Source organism: Juglans regia, chromosome 15, assembly GCF_001411555.2.
Source record: "Juglans regia cultivar Chandler chromosome 15, Walnut 2.0, whole genome shotgun sequence".
Classification (NCBI taxonomy): domain Eukaryota; kingdom Viridiplantae; phylum Streptophyta; class Magnoliopsida; order Fagales; family Juglandaceae; genus Juglans; species Juglans regia.
This window is the reverse complement of record NC_049915.1, coordinates 10,894,689-10,922,305: the sequence shown is the minus strand read 5'-3', so window position 1 is coordinate 10,922,305 and position 27,617 is coordinate 10,894,689.

The following is a 27,617-nucleotide window of genomic DNA, read 5'->3' as shown; positions in this document are numbered from 1 at the left end:
GTTCATCCAGGGGTACTTTTGGAAGATGAGGGTTTATTTTGGCTAGGGTTTCATTAGGTTTTCCTTTAAATACTCTATGTAGCCTCATTTTAATCAGATTATGAAGTTTATGAAATTTGATGAATTTATTCATTGTGAGTTGAGTTTTACTCCTCTTGTTCTTAATTGAACTTTTGAACTTATCAAAGGTAAATCACAACCTTTGTGGCGTTCCTCCTTTGTAATTTGGGTTCTTGAGATGGGTTCTTCAATGGGTCTAGATTTTAATATAATCTAGGTTCTTGAAACGAGTTCTCATCGGGTTTAGGTTCTCCATCCTTTGACTTGATTTTGGCTTTCTTGGGAAGTTTTCAAATTGACTGTGGGTTCAAGGGATTCATTTCCTGCGGGTTCATATCATTTGGTATTCAGAGCAAGGTTTCCAATCAGGTCTGATTCTATCTTTTAATTCTAGCATCCTCAAATTTAATTCTAGGGCTTCATTGTCTAGGCTTGCCAAAAAAAAAAAAAAATAGAAACAAAAAGTAGGCTGCCGAAATTCTTAGAATTTTGGGTTTGGCTGAAATTTGCATCACCTAGGGTTTCAATATTCTAGGGTTTCCTATATCTCTAAGTCTGTCAATTGCTTGGAGTGTCGTTCCATTGATTCTCTTCTACTTCATTGTCCATGCTTGTGTGTTTGAATTCAATTGGTTGGTTTTCACAATTGAATATTGTTGTTTGTGGATGAATTAGAGAAAAGAAAAGAAAGGAAGAGAAAAGAAAAGAAAAGAAAGGAAAGGAAAAGAAAAGAAAAGAAAAGAAAGGAAAGGAAAAGAAAAGAAAAGAAAATTCCAAAAAAAAAAAAAAGAAGAAGATGAAGAAAAGAGAATGTAGCATATTCAAAGTTGCTACATAGTTACAACAAAGAGAAAGAAAGAAATTTGTTGATTTAAACCTTATGATCAAAGGGGCTGCTGCATACATCACTCAAGTTGGTATCTTGTCTTATTCTTACTCTTTCATTCGTATAACTTCATTGATTCTCGTGTCATTTTTATTCCTTCATGTTTCTCTTGTTCTTGTTTCCTGGATCTAATTACTAGTTGGGATAATACAAGGTTGTATTGTCTTGATTTAGTTCAACTAGTTCTTAATGAACTTGAGTGGGAAAACTCTTGAGGTAAAAGGCAAGAGAGTGTGAGATTATTATTGAGTAAAAAGCCAATTCAGAGTTACACACGAGTGGAGTGTCATTATTTGAGTGTAAACACGTAAGGGAGTGTGTGAGGTTTTTCACTAACATTCTTTTTGTGCTGCACATTATGATGTCTCATAGGAGTGACTCATCACCAAAGGAGATGGTAGATAACACATCCTTTGTGTTGCAAGTCATGCAACAACAGTTTGAGAAGTTGAACTTAGTGTTGGGTGGAGTGAGGGATAGGATGGATCATCAAGATGTGGTAATTAGAAATCTTCATGGCAGGAGAGATAGGAGGCGTCCCGAGTTTAGTGTTGAAAATGGGTATGAGAATGAAGAGTATGGTGATTCTCTTGTTACTAGGCATGCACTCAATACAAAAATTAAGATGGATGATATAGAGCAGAAGAGTGAGAATATTTTTCATACTAGATGCCATATCAACAACAAGGTATGTAGTATGATCATTGATTTGAGGAGTTGTATTAATTTAGCTAGCACTACTTTAGTTGAGAAATTGAATTTACGTACCTTGAAACACCCTAGACCATACATGTTGCACTGGTTGAGTGATTGTGGGGAGGTTAGGGTAAATAAGCAAGTGCTAGTTTCTTTTTCAATTGGGAAATACCAGGATATGGTGCTTTGTGATGTAGTGCCTATGCATGCTAGTCATATTTTATTAGGAAAGCCATGGCAGTATGATAGGAAGGTGATCCATGATGGGTTAAGGAACATGTACGGTTTTGAAAAAGATGGAAAAACAATCAAACTTGCTCCTTTTACTCCAAAACAGGTCCATGGGGATCAATTGAAGCTGAAATGTAAGGTTGCTCAAAACAGAAAGAGTAAAAGTGAGAGTGATCAAAAAAGAAAAAGTGAAAAGGAAATTGAGCAAACAAGGAAGAGTGAAAGTGAGAATGAGCTGAAAAGCAAGAGTGAAGGTGAGAGTGAAAGTGAAAGTGAGATTGAGCTGAAAGGCAAGAGTGAATGTGAGATTGAGAAGAAAATAAATAGTGAAACCTCAAGAAAAAGAGAGAATGAGTTGAACAACAATTATAAGGCCGAGAGTTCAAAAACAGAGGAGAGTGAAAGAAAAATAGAGAGTGAAAAGAACAAAGAGAGTGAGAGGAAAAAAGAGAATGAGGCCGAAACATCAAAAGAAAGAGTGAGAGAAAAAGAAAATAGAGAGGTAGTAGAGAGTCAAGAAAAAAGAGTGGAGCCACAAGAGGAAAAAGAAAGAGAGATTGTAGAGAGAAATAAAAAGACAAAAGTGAGTTTTTATGCTAAGGCTAGCTTTTATACTAACGAATTTAACGACTCTTTGCCTAGTGTTGTTGTTTCTTTGTTGCAGGGATATGAGGTCGTGATTCCTAGAGGTGTGTTTAGGGGATTGTCACCTATTAGGGAGATAGAGCACTACGTTAATCTTGTGCCAGGTGCGACAATTCCTAACCGACCTTTATTTGAAGAACATGAGTTCCTGACACACTTAAAGCGACAAGGTAAGTTGTTGAGTAGAATGCATGCTAAGTGGGAGGACTGTATTGAGACTTTTCCTCATGTATTCAAATACACACAAGGTATGGAAACTTTTGTGGTTGATGCTTTAGCAAGAAGGTATGTACTTATCTTCATTTTAGATGCAAAATTGTTGAAACTTGAATATGATAAGGAATTGCATGCTAATGATGATGACTTTGCTATTGTATATGGAACATGTGAGAAAGCATCGTTTGGTAAGTTCTATAAACTAGATTGGTACTTGTTTATAAAGAATAGATTTTATGTACCTACTAGTTTTATGTGTAAGTTGCTTGTGTGTGATGGACATGGTGGTTTGTTGGGTAACCATGGTGTAAGGAAGACTTTTGTTGTGTTGCATGAACGTTTGTGGGAATATCATTTGCCTTTCAATGACGTGTTGCATGAACGTTTGTGGAAGTATCAATTGTCATTCATTGATGTGTTGCATGAATGTTTGTGGGACTATCATTTGCCCTTCATTGAATTTGCATATATTTGGAGTAGTCATTCTGGTGTCAAGAAAATATTAGACATTTTGCATGAACATTTATGTTAGTCTAAGATGAAGAGAGATGTCAATTGTATTTGTGGCAGGTGCATTACATGCAGAATGGCCAAATTTATACTTTTGCCACATGGGTTGCATACGCCCTTACCTATTCCTAGTGAGTCATGTGCAGACATATCTATGGACTTTGTCTTGGGGCTGCCTAGGAAAGAAAGGAGTAGAAATTCTATTTTTGTGGTTATGGATGGATTTATAGAGTTTGCATATAACAGGACCATGCATACAACCACTTTATATTCTCCTTTTGAAATTGTTTATAGACTTAATCTATTTACTCCTTTAGATTTAATGTCTTTATCTGTTGACAACAGGAGTAGTTTGGATGGATGTTCTCAAATTCTTGAACAAATCAATGACAATGCATATGAAATCAATGATAATGTTACTAACATTTTTCCCTTTGATCCAGGTGGAGATTCGAGGTCGAATCCTTTTGAGGAGAGGGGGAATGATGGGAACCAAGGTGGGTCTAGTCTTAAAGATATGTTGCAAGTTCCAGACGGGCCAAATACAAGTTCAAGGGCTTAACCGATGAAGATTATGCTTTGATTCATTTCATAAGCTATGGAAAGGGACATAACATGACTTATAGGCTTTGGACACTTGAAGGCTTTCAACTTATTTAATTAATTTCAAGGACCTATTTTATTTGCTTAGAATAATTGGGTTTATGCCTATGTAAGGGCATGTTGGGAAAGTTATTATTTTATTGAACTAGGGTTAGGGTTACTGTAGCCAAGTTACTGTAGCACCATACTGTAGCCGCGGCACTGTTCACTCAGGGGTATTTTTGAAAGATTGGGTTTTATTTTATCTAGGATTTTAATTAGGTTTTGTTTTAAATACTCTATGTAGCCTCATTCTAATCAGATTATGAAGTTTATAAAATTTGATGAATTTATTCATTGTGAGTTGAGTTTTACTCATCTTGTTCTTAATTGAATTTTTGAACTTATCAAAGGTAAATCACAACCTTTGTGGCGTTCCTCTTTTGTAATCTGGGTTCTTGAGACGGGTTCTTCAACGGGTCTAGATTTTAATATAATCTAGGTTCTTGAAACGAGTTCTCATCGGGTCTAGATTTTCCATCCTTGACTTGATTTTTGGCTTTCTTGGGGAGTTTTCAAATTGTCTGTGGGTTCAAGGGAATTCATTCCCGCGGGTTCATATCAAGACTTTAGCACCATTGCTGCACCACTCACTGAAGTAATTAAAAAGAATGTTGGGTTTCATTGGGGCGCTAATCAAGAGAATGCTTTTGCCAGTATTAAAGAAAGGTTGTGCTCTGCACCTGTGTTAGCATTACCTGATTTTAACAAAGCTTTTGAGATTGAATGTGATGCCTCAGGAATAGGGATTGGAGCCGTTTTGATGCAGGATAGGCGGCCCATAGCCTTCTTCAGTGAAAAGTTAAGTGGGGCATCCTTGAAGTACCCTACTTATGACAAAGAGCTTTATGCTCTTGTTCGTGCATTAGAGACTTGGCAGCACTACCTATGGCCAAGGGAATTTGTGATCCACACCGATCATGAATCATTGAAGCATCTCAAGGGTCAAGGTAAGTTGAATAAAAGGCATGCTAGATGGATGGAATACATTGAGACCTTTCCCTATGTCATCCGTTACAAGCAAGGTAAGGAGAACATTGCTGCTGATGCTCTATCCCGGAGGTATGTACTTCTTACTTCTATGAGTGCCAAAATGCTTGGGTTTGAATACGTGAAAGACATGTATGCCGATGATGCTGATTTTTCAAGTGTGTATGTGGCATGTGATAAGGCGGCATTTGGTAAGTTTTACAAGCATGATGGTTATTTGTTTAAAGAAAGCAAACTTTGTCTGCCAAATTGTTCTATGCGTGAATTATTGGTGCGTGAGGCACATGGTGGGGGATTAATGGGACACTTTGGTGTCAAGAAAACTTTAGACATTTTGCATGAACATTTCTTTTGGCCTAAGATGAAGAGAGATGTTAACCGTATTTGTGGAAGGTGCATTACATGTAGAAAGGCCAAATCTAAGGTTTTGCCACATGGGTTGTATACACCCTTACCCGTTCCTAGTGAGCCATGGGTAGACATATCTATGGACTTTGTTTTGGGGCTGCCTAGGACCAAAGGGGGTAGAGATTCTATTTTTGTTGTTGTGGATAGATTCAGTAAGATGGCACATTTCATTCCATGCCATAAAACAGATGATGCAACAAATATAGCTGACTTGTTTTTCAGGGAGATAGTGCGACTCCATGGTGTACCTAGGAGTATTGTTTCTGATAGGGATGTTAAATTCCTTAGCTACTTTTGGAAGGTGTTGTGGGGGAAATTGGGTACTAAGCTCTTATTTTCCACTACTTGTCATCCACAGACTGATGGTCAGACTGAAGTAGTTAATAGGACTTTAACTCAGCTTTTACGCACTGTTGTTCATAAGAATTTAAAAACTTGGGAGGATTGTTTGCCATTTATAGAATTTGCATATAATAGGACGATGCATACTACTACTTCATACTCTCCTTTTGAAATTGTTTATGGATTTAATCCACTTACTCCTTTGGATTTGATGCCTTTACCTGTTGATGAAAGGAGTAGTTTGGATGGACAAAAGAAGGCGGAGTTGGTGAAGTCACTTCATGATATGAACCCGCGGGAAAGGAATCCTTTGAACCCACAGTCAATTTGAAAATACCCCAAGAAAGCCAAAATCAAGTCTATGGATGGAGAATCTAGACCCGATGAGAACTCGTTTCAAGAACCTAGATTATATTAAAATCTAGACCCATTGAAGAACCCGTCTCAAGAACCCAAATTACAAAGGAGGAACGCCACAAAGGTTGTGATTTACCTTTGATAAGTTCAAAAGTTCAATTAAGAACAAGAGGAGTAAAACTCAACTCACAATGAATAAATTCATCAAATTTCATAAACTTCATAATCTGATTAAAATGAGGCTACATAGAGTATTTAAAGGAAAACCTAATGAAACCCTAGCCAAAATAAACCCCCATCTTCCAAAAGTACCCCTGGATGAACAGTGCCGCGGCTACAGTGCCGAGCTACAGTAACTCGGCTACAGTAACCCTAACCCTAGTTCAATAAAATAATAACTTTCCCAACATGCCCTTGCATAAGCTCCCTTAAGTGCTTCCCATTTATTCTAAACAAATAAAATAAATACTTTAAATGAATTAAATAAGTTGAAACCCTTCAAGAGCCCAAAGCCTTTAAGTCTTGTTGTTGCCATCTTCCATAGCTGATCAAATGAATCAAAATTGGATCTTCATCCTTCAAGCCTCATCTTGAATGTTGAGCTCTTGCTAAACTCGTCCCAAGTGGATTGCATCAATCCTTGCATTGTCTCCGTGATCTTTAAGACTAGGCCCATCATGGTTCCCATCATTCCCCCTCTCCTCAAAAGGATTCGACCTCGAATCTCCACCTTGGTTCCCATCAATCCCCCTCTCCTCAAAAGGATTCAACCTTGAATCTCCACCTGGATCAAAGGGAAAAACGTTAGTAATATTATCATTAATTTCATATGCAATATCATTAATTTGTTCAAGAATTTGAAAAGATCCATCCAAGCTACTCATGTCGTCAACAGGTAAAGGCATTAAATCAAAAGGAGTAAATGGATTAGGGCTATAAACAATTGCGAAAGGAAAATATAAAGTGGTAGTATGCATGGTCCTATTATATGCAAACTCTATAAATCTATCCACAACCATATAAATAGAATCTCTACTTATTTCTTTCCTTGGCAGCCCCAAAACAGAGTCCGTATATGCAAACTCATTGAAACGCAAATGATACTCCTGTAAACATTCATGCAACAAGTCAATGTATGGCAAATGATACTCCGACAAACGTTCATGCAACATGTTAATGAATGACAAATGATACTTCCACAAACGTTCATGTAACACATCAATGAAAGGCAAATGATACTCCCACAAACATTCATGTAACACATCGATGAATGACAATTGATACTTCCACAAACGTTCATGCAACACGCCATTGAAAGGCAAATGATATTCCCACAAATGTTCATGCAACACGTCATTGAAAGGCAAATGATATTCCCACAAATGTTCATGCAACACAACAAAAGTCTTCCTTACACCAAGGCTACCCAACAAACCAGCATGTCTATCACACACAAACAACTTATGCATAAAACTAGTAGGTACACAAAATCTAATATTTCTAAACAAGTACCAATCTAGTTTATAGAACTTACCAAAAGATGCTTTCTCACATGTCCCATACACACTAGCAAAGTCATCATCATTAGCATGCAATCCCTTATCATATTCAAATCTCAACAATTTTGCATCAAAAATGAAGACAAGGACATACCTTCTTGCTAAAGTATCAACCACAAAATTTTTCATACCTTGTGTGTATTTGAATACATGAGGAAAAGTCTGAACACAATCCTCCCGCTTAGCATGCATTCTAGTCAACAACTTACCTTGTCCCTTTAAATGTGTCAATGACTCATGTTTTTCCAAGAAAGGTCGGTTAGGAATTGTCGCACTTGGCACAAAATCAATGTAGTGCTCTATCTCCCTATTAGGTGGCAATCCACTAAATACACCACTTGGAAACACGACCTCATATCCCTGCAACAAAGAGACAACAATACTAGGCAAACATACGTCAAGTTCGTTAGGATTAAGACTCGCCTTAGCATAAAAACTCACTTTTCTCTTTGTTTTTCTCTCACTTTCTTCACACTCTCTTTTCTTTCCACTCTGTTTTTCTTTTTCACTCTCTTTTTCATAATTACTTTTCAACTCATTCTCTCTTTTGCTTAAGGTTTTAGTCTCACCCTCTTCTTTTTTCTCTCTCATTTTTCTGTCTTTCTCCATTTCGGTCTCACTGTTTCTTTTCTTCTCAATCTCACCTTCACTCTTTCTTTTCAGCACAATCTCACTTTCACTGTCACCTTCACTCTTACTATTAAGCTCATTCTCACTTTTTCTTGAGGTTTCAGCCTCACCCAAATCTTTTCCCTTTGGTGGTTCGGTCTTCTCCTTTGCTACAACTTGATCATTTTTGTCCCACTTTGGTTTCCAAGAAGTACTAGAAACCGAAGTATACCTTGATGTACCCTTTCCTTTTAGCCGTCTCTCCACCTTCATAGCCATGTGCACTATGTCCTCTACCTCCTCATAATGTTGCAACTCAACTACATTGGCTATCTCCCTATTCAACCCCCTCAAAAATCTTTTCATTATGGCCTCCCGATCCTCCACTACATTAGCCCGAATCATAGCCACCTCCATCTCCTTATGGTAGTCCTCTACACTCCTAGACCCCTGTATAAGATTTTGTAATTTTTTGTAGAGGTCTCTATAGTAGTGGCTAGGTACAAATCTCCGCCTCATGATAGCTTTCAACTCTCTCCATGTTTCTACAGGCCTCTCAAAATTCCTCCTCCTATTGGTCACTAATTGATCCCACCAAACAATCGCATAATCAGTGAACTCAATTACAACCAACTTCACCTTCTTCTCTTCAGAGTAATTATGACAATCAAACACCAACTCTATTCTTTTCTCCCACTCTAAATAAATTTCAGGGTCAGTTCTACCTTGGAATGATGGTATTTTCATTTTGATGCTCCCAAGGTTCTTATCTACTCCATCTCGACCCCCAGAGTTTGCCCTAAGGCCTCTTCCATGCCTAACTCCTCTATATCCACCCCATCCAACTTCAGATGTTAAGCCTTCCTCATCCTCACCAAACTGTCCATTCTTATACCCATTCTCAATTCCAGGCTCACGTCGTCTCCTATCTCTCTCACCTTGCAAATTTCTAATCACTGCTTCTTGATTATCCATACTATCCCTTACTTCACCCAACACCAAGTTAATATGCTCAAACTGTTGTTGCATGGCTTGCAAACACAATGGATGAGTTATATTCTCTCCCCCTTAGTGATGAGCTACTCCGATGAGACATTATAATGTGCTGCACAAAAAGAAAGTTAGTGGAAAACCTCACACACTCCCTTACGTGTTTACACTCGAATAATGGCACTCTACTCGTATTTCACTCTTAATGGCTTTTTCCCGATAATAGTCTCACACTCTCTTGCCTTTTACCTCAAAAGTTTTTCCACTCAAGTTCTTTAAGAACTAATTGAACATAATCAAGAGAAAGCAACCTTGTTTTATCCCAACTAGTAATTAGATCCAGGAAACAAGAACAAGAGAAACATGGAAGGAATAGAAATGACACGAGAATCAATCAAGTTATACGAATGAAAGAGTAACAATAAGACAATATACCAACTTGAGTGATTTATGCAGCAGCCCCTTTGATCATAAGGTTTAATCAACAAATTTCTTTCTTTCTCTCTGTTGTAACTATGTAGCAACTTTGAATATGCTACATTCTCTTTTCCTCATCTTCTTCTTTTTTTTTTTTTTTTTTCTTTTTTTCGAATTTTCTTTTCTTTTCTTTTCCTTTCTTTTCTTTTCTTTTCTTTTCTTTTTCTTTTCTTTTCTCTAATTCATCCACAAACAACAATATTCAATTGTGAAAACCAACCAATTGAATTCAAACACACAAGCATGGACAATGAAGTAGAAGAGAATCAATGGAACGACACTCCAAGCAATTGACAGACTTAGAGATATAGGAAACCCTAGAATATTGAAACCCTAGGTGATGCAAATTTCAGCCAAACCCAAAATTCTAAGAATTTCGGCAGCCTACTTTTTGTTTCTATTTTTTTTTTTTTTTGGCAAGCCTAGACAATGAAGCCCTAGAATTAAATTTGAGGATGCTAGAATTAAAAGATAGAATCAGACCTGATTGGAAACCTTGCTCTGAATACCAAATGATATGAACCCGCAGGAAATGAATCCCTTGAACCCACAGTCAATTTGAAAACTTCCCAAGAAAGCCAAAATCAAGTCAAAGGATGGAGAACCTAAACCCGATGAGAACTCGTTTCAAGAACCTAGATTATATTAAAATCTAGACCCATTGAAGAACCCATCTCAAGAACCCAAATTACAAAGGAGGAACGCCACAAAGGTTGTGATTTACCTTTGATAAGTTCAAAAGTTCAATTAAGAACAAGAGGAGTAAAACTCAACTCACAATGAATAAATTCATCAAATTTCATAAACTTCATAATCTGATTAAAATGAGGCTACATAGAGTATTTAAAGGAAAACCTAATGAAACCCTAGCCAAAATAAACCCCCATCTTCCAAAAGTACCCCTGGATGAACAGTGCCGCGGCTACAGTGCCGCGCTACAGTAACTCTCGGCTACAGTAACCCTAACCCTAGTTCAATAAAATAATAACTTTCCCAACATGCCCTTGCATAAGCTCCCTTAAGTGCTTCCCATTTATTCTAAACAAATAAAATAAATACTTTAAATGAATTAAATAAGTTGAAACCCTTCAAGAGCCCAAAGCCTTTAAGTCTTGTTGTTGCCATCTTCCATAGCTGATCAAATGAATCAAAATTGGATCTTCATCCTTCAAGCCTCATCTTGAATGTTGAGCTCTTGCTAAACTCGTCCCAAGTGGATTGCATCAATCCTTGCATTGTCTCCGTGATCTTTAAGATTAGGCCCATCATGGTTCCCATCACTTCATGAGAGGGTACGGCTTCAAATTGCCCAAAAGAATGAAAGGGTTGCTTCCCAAGCCAATAAAGGACGAAGGCGTGTCATCTTTGAACCAGGAGATTGGGTTTGGGTTCACATGCACAAAGAAAGTTTCCCAGCCCACAGAAGGACTAAGTTGCATCCTCGAGGAGATGGACCTTTCCAAATTCTTGAGAAAATTAATGACAGTGCATATAAAGTGGATCTTCCAGGTGAGTATAAAGTTTCTGCAACTTTCAATGTTTCTGATCTTTCTCCTTTTGATGTAGGTGAAGATTCGAGGTCGAATCCTTTTGAGGAGAGGGGGAATGATAGGAACCAAGGTGGGCCTACTCTTAAAGATCCTTTGCAAGTTCCAGATGGGCCAATTACAAGATCAAGGGCCAATTACAAGATCAAGGGCCAAGAAGATCAAGGAAGCAATGCAAGGATTGGTGCAATCCACCTGGGATGAAGCCAGCAAGAGCCCAACATTAAAGATGGGTCTGAAAGAAGAAGAACCAGTTTTGATCCATTTTATTCAAGCTGTGGAAGGCATGACTTAAAGATACAGCCTATTGTTATTGGAGGCTTCCAATTTGGTTAAATGATTTATTTTATTAGTTTAGAATAAGTGGGCTTGAAGATGCTTGACTCACATGTCTTATTTCTTTTGAACTATGTTTTTGGGAAGGCCTTGTATTTTGGCCAAGGGCTTATTTGGAAAATTACATTTTAGGAACTAGGGTTTCATCAATTTACTGTTGGGTTACTGTAGCCGCGCGTACTATAGCTGCTACTGTTCATCAAGGGTAATTTTGGGTAAAAGGGGCATTATTTTGGCTAGGGTTTTGATTAGGTTTGGCTTTAAAAACTCTTTGTAGCCTCATTTGAGATTTAGACAATATTGAATTTTATTTGTGAGTTGAGTTTTCTCCTCTTATTCTTGATTGAACTCTTGAACTTATCAAAGGTAAATCACAACCTTTGTGGCGTTCCTCCTATATAATCTAGGTTCTTGAAACGAGTTCTCATTGGGTCTAGATTCTCCATCCTTGATTTTGGCTTTCTTGGGAAGTTTTCAAATTGACTGTGGGTTCAAGGGATTCCTTTCCCGCGGGTTCATATCAATGCTGTTGCCATTTCCATTGCTTATCAAATGAATCAAAGCTGAATCTTTATCATTTAAGCCCTTGAACTTGTATTTGGCCCATTTGGAACTTGCAACATATCTTTAAGACTAGGCCCACCTTGGTTCCCATCATTTTTCATTGATGTGAATCTTCCATCATTTTAAAGGCAATGGGCTGAGAATCTTCCATCAAAACTGCCCCAAGGCCCACACCTGAAGCTTCACACTCGATGGTGAACACTTTGGTGAAATCTGGTAACCTCAACACAGGAGGATTGCTCACAGCTGTTTTCAACAACTCAAAGGCAGCAACAGCTTTATTATTCCAACATAAGGAATTTTTCTTCAACAAATATGTTAAAGGTGCTGCTATGGATCCATAACTTCGTATGAATTTTCTATAATAGCCTGTTGATCCTAAAAACCCTCTTAAAGACTTCAAGGTTTTAGGAACAAGCCACTGAACCATGGTTACTGTCTTGGCAGCATCAGTTTGTACCCCTTTTCCATAAATAATGTGGCCCAAGTACTCTATTTCATGCACACTAAACTTACATTTAGACATTTTTGCATAAAGTGTGTGCTGCCTCAAAATGCCCAACACAGTTTCTACATGCAACAAATGATCATCAACATTTCTACTATACACCAAAATGTCATTAAAAAAAAAACCAAAACAAACCTTCTCAAAAAAGGTTTGAAAATGTGGTTCATTAATCCTTGAAAGGTGGCAGGAGCATTGGTAAGCCCAAATGGCATTACCAAGAACTCATAATGGCCTTCATGAGTTCTAAATGCTGCCTTATGAATATCCCCCTCCTTTACACGAATCTGATGATATCCAGCCCTTAAATTGAACTTCGAAAAAATTTAAGCTCCAAATAGTTCATCAAGAAGTTCATCAATGAAAGGTATTGGAAATTTATCTTTGATGGTTTCTTTGTTAAGGGCTCTTTAGTCAATACACATACGCCAAGTTTCATCAGCTTTCTTAACCAATAACACTGGTGAAGAAAATGGACTTTGGCTTGGTCTTACTACACCAGTTTGCAACAAATCATGGGCAATTTTCTCTATCTCAGATTTCTGGTAATGAAGATACCTGGAAGGTCGAACTGAAACAGGAGAAGCCCCATCCTTCAAGTTGATTGGGTGATCAAAGTCTCTTCTTGGTGGCAAGCCAACAGGTTCAGCAAAAACATCCTTGAATTCCTTAAGCAACTCGGCCATTGGTCCTTCAGAACAAACTTCATTCTTCTGCTGCTCCACAGGCATTAACTGTAACAACCATGCTTGTTGTCTTATAAAATCTGATTTAATTGCCATAGTTCCTGACAACATATCAACACTGGCAGAATTCAACCCTTGCAACTTAACCATCTGACGATTCCACTTAAAACTCATTGACATATCAATAAAGTTCCAAGTAATGGAGCCTAGAGTTTTTAACCACTAAACTCCAAGAACTATATCACATCCCCCCAAGGTTAATACATGAAAAGGCACAGATAGCTTTGAACCTTGAATCTTGATTAATTCTTCACCCCTTCCCTGGCTCAAAATCTGACATTCAACTTAGCTTCTTGGACCACCAAAGGATCCAAAAAGTTATGTGTGCTTCCAAAATCAATAAGAATTTCGACAAAACAAGGGCCAATATTACCATGTAGCCTCATAGCATTTCCATTACTGCACCCAGAAATGGCATTAATAGAAACTTCTAAAGACCCATCACTATCACCACAGACCTCCACCTCCTCCATGATCACAGATTCTTCAAGAACAGGTTGGGAACTATCACCCTCAGCTTGGATCTTTGAGATTCTTGCACACGTGACTATGATTCCATTTTTCTTTACAACTAACAGAGGCCTTTCTTCCTCTTTTCATCCATTTGTGAAGAAAAACTCTCCTTGTTGGCATCCCATTCTTCTAAAACTTGGAACTATCATCCAGATTTTCCCCCATGACTCTTAACAGGCAATGTTGTATTATTTCTCCAAGACCTCCTTGATGCCAAATTATATTCCTCCTGAATCTTAGCAAGACCAAAGGCAGCATTAAGATTTATTGGATTAAGCATTTTTACAGGAAGTCTAACCTCATCTTTAAGACCACTCATAAAACAGTTTAGTTTATGCTTTTCTGACAAACCTTTCAGTCTATTGGACAAGGCTTCAAACTGTGCTTTGTAGATAGCCATAGAAGACACTTGTTTCAATCTTGTTAAGGCCTCCACATGATCATCATAGGCTGTAGTACCAAACCTGACCAGCAAGGCTTTTACAAAGGATTCCCACGTTGTAAAAAGACCTCCATCCACTGCATCTTGGTACCATACTAGGGCCTCACCCTCCATATGATATGAAGCCATTAAAAGTCTCTGATTCATCGAAACTTGATGATATTCAAAGTATTGTGTTACTTTAAAGATCCATGCTCCTGGATTAGAGCCATAAAAATGAGGAAATTCGAGTCTAATACCCCTTGGAAACCTCTCCTCTTGATTCAAACGTCTACCAAATGAACTTTCTTCATGATTCTCCTCCCTGCGAGAATTTACTTGCTGAAACTCAACCAGCGACTTCAACATATCAGACAATTGATCGAGCCTTCCGTGAATGCTATTAATAGCATGGTTGTGGTCCTCTAATTGCTTCAAAACAACTTCTTGTTGAGCCTTCAAAGCAGCTACGTGCATGCTTTCAGCCATGGATCGCCAATCTGATACCAATTGTTAAGTGCCTTCTTCCTTCAAACTCGAGAAAGTGGAGAACATAAAACGCTAATAAAGCTAATCAAGAAGTAAGGAAGAAAGAACCAAGAATCTACTTTAATTCCTAGAAGAGATTTTCGAGCAATCTCCAAGCTCCTTTGATTCAGTTGCTTGCACACTTTGATCTTCATACGTCTGCTTCCCATTTCTTCCACCATCATTTCTTCACCCAGAACACACTTCACATATCTCAAAGTAAATAAAAACTCAATTAAAGAATACACATTAATTCCAATGATTTCTATTAACATTTTAGCATTTTAGTCTAGTAATAGGGTATTTAGAGTGCACTTTCGTACACTCATCACACCCCATCTTGCTTATTGCTAGTCCCTAGCAATTTCTATGCTAAAGAGATGAAAGAGATGAGAATCAATAAAATAAGCCACTAATTCACATTTTCCAAATTCACATATCAAAAACAAACTAAGGAATCCAATAACTTATCAAGATCAATCCACTTATAGCAATTCATGGAGTGTGTGTGTTTTCCAAGCTATAACCATCTTACCACTAACCTTGACACATGCAACAACAAGAACGTCTCAAGCAAGAGGTTCAACTCCATAACTCACGGGTATAATAGTGTTTCGTGTAAGGGCTCTCTCTATGGAGTTGACAAATGGTGTACACACAATCGCATAGAGATTTAGATAATTATGAACAAGTAACAAGCAAGCATTGATCTTATGATAGGAACACTAACAAATGAGAATTCAACTGTTCTTTCCAAAAGCTTATTTAGGATCAGAATGGTCAACACAAAAGGTTGTAACGTGGCTTAGGTTCGGGGCTATATGAAAAAAAATGAAAAAGGATTCAGAAACTTCCAAATACATACAAAGTGAATCTTATTAAATATCTCAATAGACTACACTTCTCACTTAATGTACTCTTCAACCTTTCAAATCATCAAATAATACCTCTTTTTCTTTTATTTTTCTTTTCCTTTTCCTTTTTTTCTTTTTTTTTTCATCATTTTCTTTTTATAATTTGGTGATCAATTACATGTCACCCTAGTGAGGCTTTCATGTGGGCATATGGAAAGAAAATGTTACATGTGTTTATTGGCTCAAAGTTGGCTACTAAGGGTCTATAATGGAAAGGGTTAGTTTGAAAGGCTCAAATGTTGATCCTAAATAGACTTTTTCATATCCCATGTATATATCCACCATCTTACCACAAACCATGTAATGATATTCTCAAAAGAAGTGTCCAATTCAACATATCAATGAACGCTTATCACAATTTATTGCATTTGTAGGCTCTCAATCCTCTCCAAAACTCACATTAATACTTTAAGCAAAAGAGTTCTCTAGCTACATGTGTCAAACCACCATCTTACCACAAAAGTTGGATGAGTACATTAAAGATTCTGTGAGTACATTAAAGATTATGTGCATTAAAGATGGCTATGAATAAGAATGAGTACACATGTGAAAAGGATGACGTGTGATGCAAAATTAAAAAACATTTGACACATGAAAATATGCCACAAAGTTCCAACTAGCGTTTTCAATACTGAATTTGCACCACCACCCCCAACTTAAATCAACCATTGTTCTCAATGTTTAAGAATCAAATTTGAATGGGGAATAACTAAAAAGGGTAGAATACATATGATGAGTGACATGGATAGCTCGCTAAGCACCAAAGATGGTAACCTGAAATGACAAATGAAACTAACTTGCAAACAAAAACAAAGAAAACAACAACAAACAAAAAGGAAAAGAAAGAAAATAAGAGAAAACAAAAATAAAACAAAACAAATAAAGAAAAACATACCTGCGTGGTGTGGTCAAGGTTGATAGACCGGATCCACAAGTGGAATGTCTTCCACTTCCAAAACTTGTCTATCAATTAATACTTTAAAGCGTTGACCATTTACTTTAAAGATTGACCATCCTTAGGATCCTCTATTTCTACCGCCCCATTTGCAAAAACATTCTTCACAACAAATGGGCCAGTCCACCTAGACCTAAGTTTTCCTGGGTGCTTATGGAGTCTAGAATCATATAAGAACACTAGGTCATTAGGCTTAAATGTTTTCCTACCAATATTTTTATCATGAAATGCTTTCGTTTTAGCCTTATAGATTTTAGAGTTCTCATAAGCAATATTTCTCAGCTCCTCGAACTCGGTCAACTGAAATTTCCTATACTTACCAGCATTCAATTTCAAAGAAATACTAATAGGAAAAGTGTCACCTCGGTCGAGAAATGCATGCTTAAGACCTGAGGGCAGTGACTTCAATTCCAATTTGGGACTATCCATGCATGAAGGAATCTACTTTTCCTTTTTCTTAGATAGCTCTTCTAATTCGATTGCCAAATATGTGGGCCGTAATCTTGAGGTTCATAAAAAATAGCACAAATATCAACAACATCAGATGAATCATTCATAGTATCAAACTCAGAATTAACAAGGAAATATTCAGGAGAATCAGAATCATGAGTTGTGTGAACTCCCTTGTCTATGAGTGTGTCAATCATGTATGTTTGGTGGCATTCATCATCTTCCTTGGACTGATTATTGATGTGGAAAATGTTGACCTCCATGGTCATGTTTCCAAAAGATAGTTTCATTAGCCCATTCCTGCAGTTTATAAGTGCATTAGCTGTAGCAAGGAAATGTCTACCTAATATGAGAGGAATCTTAGAGTCAGAATCAACAACTGACTGAGTATCCAAAATTAGAAAATCAACAAGGTAGTAAAACTTGTCAATTTGGATCAAAACATCCTCAACTATCCCTCTTGGTTTCTTAACTGAACGAACGGTCAGCTAATTGAAACACAACAAAAGTAGGCTTAATTTCACCCAAACCAAGCTGCAAATAAAAGGAATAAGGCATCAAATTTACATTAGCTTCTAAATCTAGCAAGGCTTGCCCAAACTCATGATTCCCAATATTACATGCAATGGTGGGACAACTAGGATCTTTGTACTTAGGAGGAATTCGCTACTCAATTATAGCACTAACTTGCTCTATAAGAAATGTTGTCTTCTTAACATGGTGCTTCCTCTTAACTATACACAAATCTTTGACAACTTTTGTATAAGTAGGAACTTGTTTAATAACATGCAAAAGAGGAAGATTGACCTTTACCTGCTTGAGGTTCTCCAAGATTTCATTGCTAGAATCCAAAGTTTGCATACCAGATTTTAAAGCTTGAGGAAATGGTACCTTAACTAGGTTCTTGATTACCTCGGCTTCTATGGGCAATTCAACACTATCCTTGCTTTGTTCCTCATCAACATCCTCTGGCTTATAGTTGTTGGGATGTGTGAGGACTTACCACTTGTGTGTCATAATGGCATTGACCGCCTTCAAATTTCCTTGAACCATATGTTGACCTTGGGGTACGGATTGAGCTTGAGAAGGGAACTTGCCACGCTCATTCACACTCAAGGAGCTCATCAACTTGGATACTTGGCTCTTTATCTTGTTTTCTTCAACAACCTGCATAATCAAGGATTCAAACTTTTGATTAGTTTTACCCTATGCCATGATAAAAGAATGCAAAGTGTCTTCTAAAGGACTCCTAGAAGATGTAGGTGCATGATATGGTGCAGGATATGATTTAGGGGGTTGTGCAGGTGGCTAGTTTTTAGACTTCCAGCTAAATTGGGGTGATTGCGCCACCCCAGAGGTGTAAAAGGTTTCTTGTACATACCTAAGGCATTGTATTGTTCCTCATACATCCCTCTTATCTCAGCAAGTGTGGGACACTCTTGGGTAAGGTGATCTACCCCACCACACACAAAACATGATCCAAAAGACTCTGCATGATTAGCCAAGTGTGTTGGCTTTAAGTCCTTAGTCTTTCACACATCTAGCTGCCTACTGAGCATCTCAAACCTAGCCTTTAGGCTATCCTCTTCCCTAAGATGGTAAATTCCACCACCATTTGGGTTTCCTACAGGTCGTGATCTATTTGTGCCCTCAGTAGCACTAGGTCTAGTCCAAGTGTGAGCTTTTTCAGCAAGCTCATTGAGGTATTCTATGGTCCCATCAGGATCTTTCTGTAAGAACTCACCATTACATATCATCTCCACAAATTGGCACTCTCTAGGTGTAAGACCCTCATAAAAATAGCTCACGATGCGCCAATTCTCATACCCATGGTGAGGATAAATACTCAACAACTCCTGTCCTTTTGTGCAAAGGTGGAGATTTGCCTTTTTAAGGCATTGGTCTTATGTTGGGGAAAGTATTTATTAAAGAAAACTTGAGTCATCTCACTCCATGACCTAATAGATCAGGGTCTCAGTGAGTATAGCCAACTCTTAGTTCTATCCTTCAAAGAGAAAGGAAAGAACTTAAGTCTCACAACGTCATCAGTTGCATTTTGACTAGGAAAAGTTGTAACTACTTCCTCAAACTCCCTAATATGTACATATGGATTTTCATTTTCCAAGCCATGAAAAAAAGTAGGGAGTAACTGTATCATCCCTATTTTAAAATTCAGTTGGTAATGCTGGAAACGTGATGCATGATGGTGTGGTTGTGCGTGTAGGGTGGCGGTAATCATGAAGAGTTCTAATGGGTTGATCCACGTGTTCACTCATTTCTTCGGGACAAGATGGATTATCAAATAAAGGATTTAAAAAATTTGATTCTGACTCTTCCACAGGCCTACAAGCAAATCTACCTAAGGTGTCTCTATATCTGTGCATGCAAGGTAACAAAAGACTAAAAAATCTAAAAATACTATGAAAAGAAAGAAAAAAATAATGCAGTAAGCTAAAAGAGGGAACAAATTTACCGCCTTTACAAATTGTTGAAATAAAAACCTACCTAGCATCTCCCTGGCAACGACGCCAAAATTTGATAACGCCCAAAGAATAATGCAGTAGTTGTAGTACGGCTTAGGGGTGTCGATTCCACAGAGAGACAAATTAAAAGAATTGTAGAAAGAACAAAGAAACTAAATAAAGAGATTAAATTATTAATGGGAAAACAAAGATTAATTTTGAATGCAAATTAAAGTGAAACAAAGTGACTAATGGAAAAAGTACTCAAGTTTGACAAACAGTAAAGCGTCGGGAATCCCTTGCACAAATATGGTATTTTAATTATTCTTAATTCATTGAATAACTCAATTGGAAACTCAATTCCTAATATTCCCAATCGGAAGGTATAGATTTATAAACCAAGATCAAACCAAATGTAACCCTTTGAAAAATCATTCACCACTTTTAAAATACATAAATTATTATCACTATTGAGAAAATCCAACGACGACAATAAACTCAGGAAGGGATATTCCAGCAAAGAGTTAAATAAATATAGAAAAATAATTGATCCAAACATAATCAAAGAGTCAATCCATTCAATAGAAAAAGAATGATTGAATCCATAAACAGAATAAATTCTATGATTATTTGGAGAAGAAAACATTAACGATGAATTGAGAATGATAAAACAAAAGAATTTAGTAAGAGAAGTGAAATTTCTAGGGGATGTCATAAGTGTTATTTTTATGTGATTTTTATTGCTCTTTTATTTATGAAAAGTGTCAGTTTTCCTTCAATACTATTGATTTTATTCTATTTCTATATATTTTTCTTAATTTTCTTAGATTTGAAGGAAAGAGAAGATTTAGTGCGAAAAGAGAGCGTTTTGATACAAAAGAATAGACTATGGATCCAAACCGACGAGAGGCAATGAGATCTGAAGAGAGCTAAGGAGATTTAGGCGAGGAGACTCAATAGCGAACAGAATTGGCAACAAGAGTTTGGCGACAACGAGATATTTTACCTCCTAGGCGAGAAGACTTGGCGATAAGGCTCTTGGCAGTTGGATTGGGCGACCAGTCTAACCAAACAACTTAAAAGAGCTACCTAAACGACATCGTGGGCAACAAATAGTAAAAGGGCTTAAAAATAATTTCGATCAAGAAAAAGAGAAAGAAATCATAGAAGGAATCCACAATAAGTCCAAGTTCGGAATACACTAGGAAACAGACTAGACATTATTGAGTTCTTCAATAATAACTTTCTACTCACATATCCGATGGATGTGATTCTTGATAGGATGGAAAGGTATCTTAAAGGAAGACAACTTTGTCTCTCATAAGGATTTCTAAATTCTGACTCTTGGACTGCATACAAGCCTGCCAATAGAAGTCCTAAAAGTTAGGCGAGTTTTTAGGCAGAAATCATGAACTTAAAGATCCTTTGCAAGTTCCGGATTGGCCAATTACAACATCAAGAGCTAAGAAGATGAAGGAAACAATGCAAGAATTGATGCAATCCACTTGGGACGAGTTTAGCAAGAGCCCAACATTCAAGATGGGCTTGAAGAATGAAGATCTAGTTTTGATTCATTTGATAAGCAGTGTGATATGAACCCGTGGGAATGAATTCCCTTGAACCCACTGATATGAACTTCACCAACAATTGTGATGAAACCCGATAACAATGATGGCTTGGAACCCCAAGATCGTATTGACAAGATTTGTTGAGCCTTGACCAGTCACCCAACTAGATGAGAACCAAGACTACGAAGGATTGAAAATGCCACACCCAGAAATCAGAATCAAGGTGATAAGTTTGGAGCTTGAACGCCACAAGATTAACTTAATAAGTTCAAGGAGTTCTTTGAAGAACCAAGAGGAACACAAGACCTCACAAAAACAAATAAGTTTCTGAAATTTCCAATCTGCTATTAAAACTCGAAATAACCCCTTTATATACTTGGAACAACCCTCCAAGAAGAGGAAAAGTCATAACTACAGCTTTAAAAGCAACACAAATATTAACATAACAAGTCTCACGAAATTTAGGCCTCTTGGACTTCTAGAGGCAGCCAGAAATGACTAAATGACTAAATTCAATGTATTTCACGTACCCAGGCAAGATCAAGTTCATTCACCTATTTAATATTCTTGAAACTTAACAAATTCACGTCCTTTAATGGTCAGACCATTCATCATATTTCTATGTGCTAATTAGCCTCTTCAATTGCCTTGATGACATGGATTAAGTCTTGAATATTATTTGAGCCCATCTTGGTCTTTTTAGAATCAGCCCAATTCTCTTGGATTAGCCCATTTAGTGCTTCCTTGAAACGTTTGGCTCTAAGTCTTGTAATTGGGCCACTAGGAAATGACAAAGGGTCTTGTACAAATTCAGCTCCATTCCCACTTGTATGATTAGCATGTCCAACTCCTTGGTTTGCATCATTCTCCCCCTCTTGAGAAGGATTTGTCCTCAAATCATCACCTACATCAAAAGGAGACAAATCAGCAACATTAAAGCTTGCACTGACACCATACTCACCTGGTAAGTCAAGCTTGTAGGCATTATCATTGATGCGTTCTACTACTTGAAATGGCCCGTCACCCCGAGGTAGGAGTTTTGAACGCCGCTTCTCTGGAAAACGGTCTTCCTTAAGTGCAACCAAACCCAATCTCCTGGTTGAAACACTACCTTCTTACGTCCCTTGTTGGCTTGATGGACATATTGTTTAGTCCTCCTTTCAATGTTCAGCCGTGCCTTTTCATGAATCATCTTTACAAATTCTGCCTTCTTTTTGCCATCTAAGTTCACACGTTCACTCAAAGGTAAAGAAGTTAAATCCAAAGGTGACAATGGGTTAAAGCCATAAACAATTTCAAATGGTGAAAACTTAGTTGCAGAATGTATACTTCTATTGTAAGCAAATTCAACATGTGGCAAACAATCTTCCCATGCTTTCAAGTTCTTTTTAATGATAGCACGCAACAAAGACGACAAAGTTCTATTTACTACTTCAGTTTGGCCATCCGTTTGTGGATGACAAGTAGTAGAAAACAACAACTTAGTTCCCAGCTTTCCCCACAAAGTCTTCCAAAAGTAACTCAAAAACTTTGCATCCCTATCAGAAACAATGGTCTTAGGCATACCATGTAACCTAACAATTTCTTTGAAGAACAAATCAGCTATATGTGATGCATCATCAGTTTTATGGCATGCAATGAAGTGTGCCATCTTGGAAAATCTATCTACCACCACAAAAACTGAATCTCTCCCCCTCTTAGTCCTAGGTAAACCTAAAACAAAATCCATAGAAATATCAGTCCAAGGTTCACTAGGTATTGGCAAAGGGGTGTACAAACCATGGGGTTTCAACTTAGACTTAGCCTGTTTACACGTGATACACTTCTCACAAATTCTTTCCACATCACGTTTCATATGAGGCCAAAAAAAATGTTCATGCAAAATTCCTAAAGTCTTAGCTACACCAAAATGACCCATCAAACCACCACCATGAGCTTCTCTCACAAGCAATTCGCGCAAAGAACATATTGGCAAACACAGTTTATTTTCCCGAAACAAAAATCCATCATACCTATAAAACTTACCAAACGCCATTTTTTCACATGCATTGAACACATCACCAAAATCAGAATCTTGAGCATACAATTCCTTAATGTATTCAAAGCCAAGCATTTTTGTATCTAAAATGGAAAGTAAGGCATACCTTCGGGACAATGCATCAGCCACCACATTTTCCTTACCTTGCTTATATCTGATCACATACGGAAATGTTTCAATGAATTCCACCCACTTGGCATGGCGTTTGTTCAACCTTTGCTGTCCTTTCAAATGCTTCAAAGACTCATGATCTGTGTGAATCACAAACTCCTTTGGCCATAGATAGTGTTGCCAATTTTCCAAAACAGCTCCAATTCCTATGCCTGAAGCATCACACTCAATTTCAAAAGTTTTAGCAAAGTTAGGTAAAACAAGCAAAGGTGCATTAGTTAACTTTTCTTTGATCAGACTAAATGCCTTTTCTTGTTCTTTTCCCCACTTAAACGGCACATTTTTCTTGATGACTTCAGTAAGAGGGGCGGCTAAGCTACTAAAATCACGCACAAACCGTCTATAGAAGCTAGCTAAGCCTGAGAACCTCCTCACTTGGCTGACTGTTGTAGGCGTTGACCACTCTTGGATTGCCTTCACCTTTTCCTCATCCACCTCAATTCCTCTCTTACTAACAACAAAACCAAGAAACACAAGCTTATCCGTGCAAAAGGTGCACTTTTTGAGGTTAGCAAACAACCTTTCTTTCCTTAGAATTTCCAAAACAGATTTCAAATGCATTACATGTTCTTCCAAATTTTTGCTATAGATCAGGATATCATCAAAATACACAACTACAAATCTGCCAATAAATGCTCGCAAAACATGGTTCATCAAACGCATAAATGTGCTCGGAGCATTAGTTAAACCGAAAGGCATCACTAACCACTCATACAAACCATATTTAGTCTTAAAAGCAGTTTTCCATTCATCACCTTCTTTCATCCTAATCTGATGATATCCACTCTTAAGATCAATTTTTGTAAAGACACAAGAACCATACAATTCATCCAACATATCATCTAGTCTAGGAATGGGATGACGATACTTTACCGTTATGTTGTTGATGGCTCGGCAGTCAACACACATCCTCCATGTTCCATCCTTCTTGGGAACTAACAGCACCGGAACCGCACAAGGACTCATACTTTCACGCACAAACCCCTTCTCCAATAATTCACTTACTTGCCTCTGAAGTTCCTTGGTCTCCTCGGGATTACTCCTATAAGCAGGTCGGTTTGGAATTGATGCACCAGGTATGAAATCAATTTGATGTTCAATCCCTCGGATTGGAGGTAAACCATATGGTACCTCTTCAGGAAGGACATCTTCAAACTCCTGCAAAAGAGAAACAATATTGCTCGGCAAAGCACCGACGAGATCATTAGTACATAAAAGAGCCTCCTTGTACATGAGTACAATAAGGGGCTGGTGTGAAAATAATGCTCTCTTGATCTCACTTTTTTTTGCAATGTAATTGAATTTTTCCTCTCTTGCTCTCACTATAGCCGAAATCCTCTCTCTTTCTTTTTCACTCTGATCAATGTTTTTCTCTCCTTTTTTTTTTAAGTCTTTTTTTTCAGTTTCGGCCTTCCTTTCCTTTTCCTTTTTTTTTTCATTCGAACTTTGTAACTTTAATTGGTCCTCCCTGACCTGTTTTGGAGTTAATGGCACAAGAGTAATAGGTTGCCTATTAAGAGTGAAGGAATACTTATTTGTGAATCCATCATGCGTAACCCTCAGATCATACTGCCATGGTCTTCCCAACAGTAAATGGCATGCGTGCATAGGAACCACATCACAAAGCACCTCATCCTCATATTTGCCAATGGATAATGCCACCAACACTTGTCTTGTCACCTTGATTTCCCCACATTCATTCAACCACTGAAGCCGGTAAGGTTGAGGATGTTTCAAGGTAGTTAAAGCCAATTTCTCCACCAAATAAGTGCTGGCTACATTTGTGCAACTCCCACCATCGATAATGACACTGCAAACTTTGTTATTTACAAAGCACCGAGTATGAAACAAGTTCTCCCTTTGGTTACTTTCTTCCTCCTTAACCTGCACATTGAGAACTCGCCTTGCAACCAATAAATCTCCAACCACAGCATTTTGCTCATCGTCAGCATCCTCCATAGATGGCATATCATCATTATCTACTTCTTCCTCATTTTCTGACTCAAGCTCTCCTTGGGCATTTATCACCATCACCCTCTTGTTTACACACTGGCTGGCTATATGTCCGCGCCCCTGACATTTAAAACATTTAATATCACGTGTCTTAGAACTTGAAGTCTCGATTGTACCTGAAGTAGTGGCGGTCTTTAAGTTGGCATTCTTAGAGGATTCAAATTTTGGCTTATTTTGTTGCTGCTCGTCCCTTTTTGGAGTTGTCTTCCACGAGCTGGTTGTAGCCATAGGCAGTCCCCTCCTAGCCAATCCCTTTCGTTTGAATTGTTCCTCCACCTTTATGGCTTGATGCACCATATCTGTCAACTCAACATAGTGCTGCATCTCGACTATATCCGCAATCTCACGATTTAAACCGTGCAAAAACCTAGCCATGGTGGTTTCCCGGTCCTCTTCTACATTTGCCCGGATCATAGCTACCTCCATCTCCTTGTAATACTCATCCACACTTTTAGATCCTTGAATTAACCTCTGTAATTTTTGATACAATCCCCTATAATAGTGGCTGGGTACAAAACGCTTCCTCATAAGCATTTTCATTTCCTCCCAAGTGTCCACGGGTGTCTCTCTATTCCTCCTCCTATTAATCAGTAATTGATCCCACCACACAATGGCATAATCGGTAAATTCAATTGCAGCCAATTTAACCTTCTTTATCTCTGAGTAGTTGTGACAATCAAAAACCATCTCCATTTTAGTTTCCCACTCCAAATAAACTTCAGGATCATTTTTACCTTGAAAAGATGGGATTTTAATCTTTATATTTCCTAAATCGTTATCCCTCCTAGGCCTACCCATCCTAGCTTCTCTATTTCTATACCCACGCTCAATCCTGCCTCGGTTCAAATATTGCTCATCAAACTCCTCCGACTCCGCCTCTCCATCAACATTCCGCCACGGACCACGCCCACCATGCTGCCTATTGTGGATGTCATGTTGCTGGCCCCTAGGAGTTTCTGCTTCTACCCTGTCCAACCTTTCGTGAATAGGTTCTAATTCAGCCCTCAACATACGCCTCATCTCCCCTAACATCGCTTGCATTTGGAGGTTTGGAACTGGAGGTTGTCGAAATTCTTCGGTTGTGTCTTCTTCTTGATTATTAGACATGTTTTAAAATCTGCAAACAAAGTTAGAATCCTCACAAGCACTCCCTCACGTGTTTCACTCAAGAATTGATACACTTGCACTCGTGTTTTCACTCTAAACGGCTTTTACCCTCATATGGTCTCGCACACTCTTGCCTTTTTCCACTCTTCTGTGTCTTCTTTAGTTCTTAATCGAACTTCAAGAAACTCATTCAAAATAATCCAGCAGCAATTCAGAAAATAAACAACCAAAACTCATCAAAAGTTCAAGTACTTGAATAAGGTGAGATACAAGATTGAAAGGAAGAAGTTTTCTTACTGGAATCGTGTACCCTTTTTTTTTTTTTTTTAAACACAGCAGGAACAGGAAATAGAACGAAAATAAAAGATAGACAAACTTATCTTAGAACCTGGCTCTGATACCAAAATGATATGAACTTCACCAACAATTGTGATGAAACCCGATAACAATGATGGCTTGGAACCCCAAGATCGTATTGACAAGATTTGTTGAGCCTTGACCAGTCACCCAACTAGATGAGAACCAAGACTACGAAGGATTGAAAACGCCACACCCAGAAATCAGAATCAAGGTGATAAGTTTGGAGCTTGAACGCCACAAGATTAACTTGATAAGTTCAAGGAGTTCTTTGAAGAACCAAGAGGAACACAAGACCTCACAAAAACAAATAAGTTTCTGAAATTTCCAATCTGCTATTAAAACTCGAAATAACCCCTTTATATACTTGGAACAACCCTCCAAGAATAGGAAAAGTCATAACTACAGCTTTAAAAGCAACACAAATATTAACATAACAAGTCCCACGAAATTTAGGCCTCTTGGACTTCTAGAGGCAGCCAGAAATGACTAAATGACTAAATTCAATGTATTTCACGTACCCAGGCAAGACCAAGTTCATTCACCTATTTAATATTCTTGAAACTTAACAAATTCACGTCCTTTAATGGTCAGACCATTCATCATATTTCTATGTGCTAATTAGCCTCTTCAATTGCCTTGATGACATGGATTAAGTCTTGAATATTATTTGAGCCCATCTTGGTCTTTTTAGAATCAGCCCAATTCTCTTGGATTAGCCCATTTAGTGCTTCCTTGAAACGTTTGGCTCTAAGTCTTGTAATTGGGCCACTAGGAAATGACAAAGGGTCTTGTACAAATTCA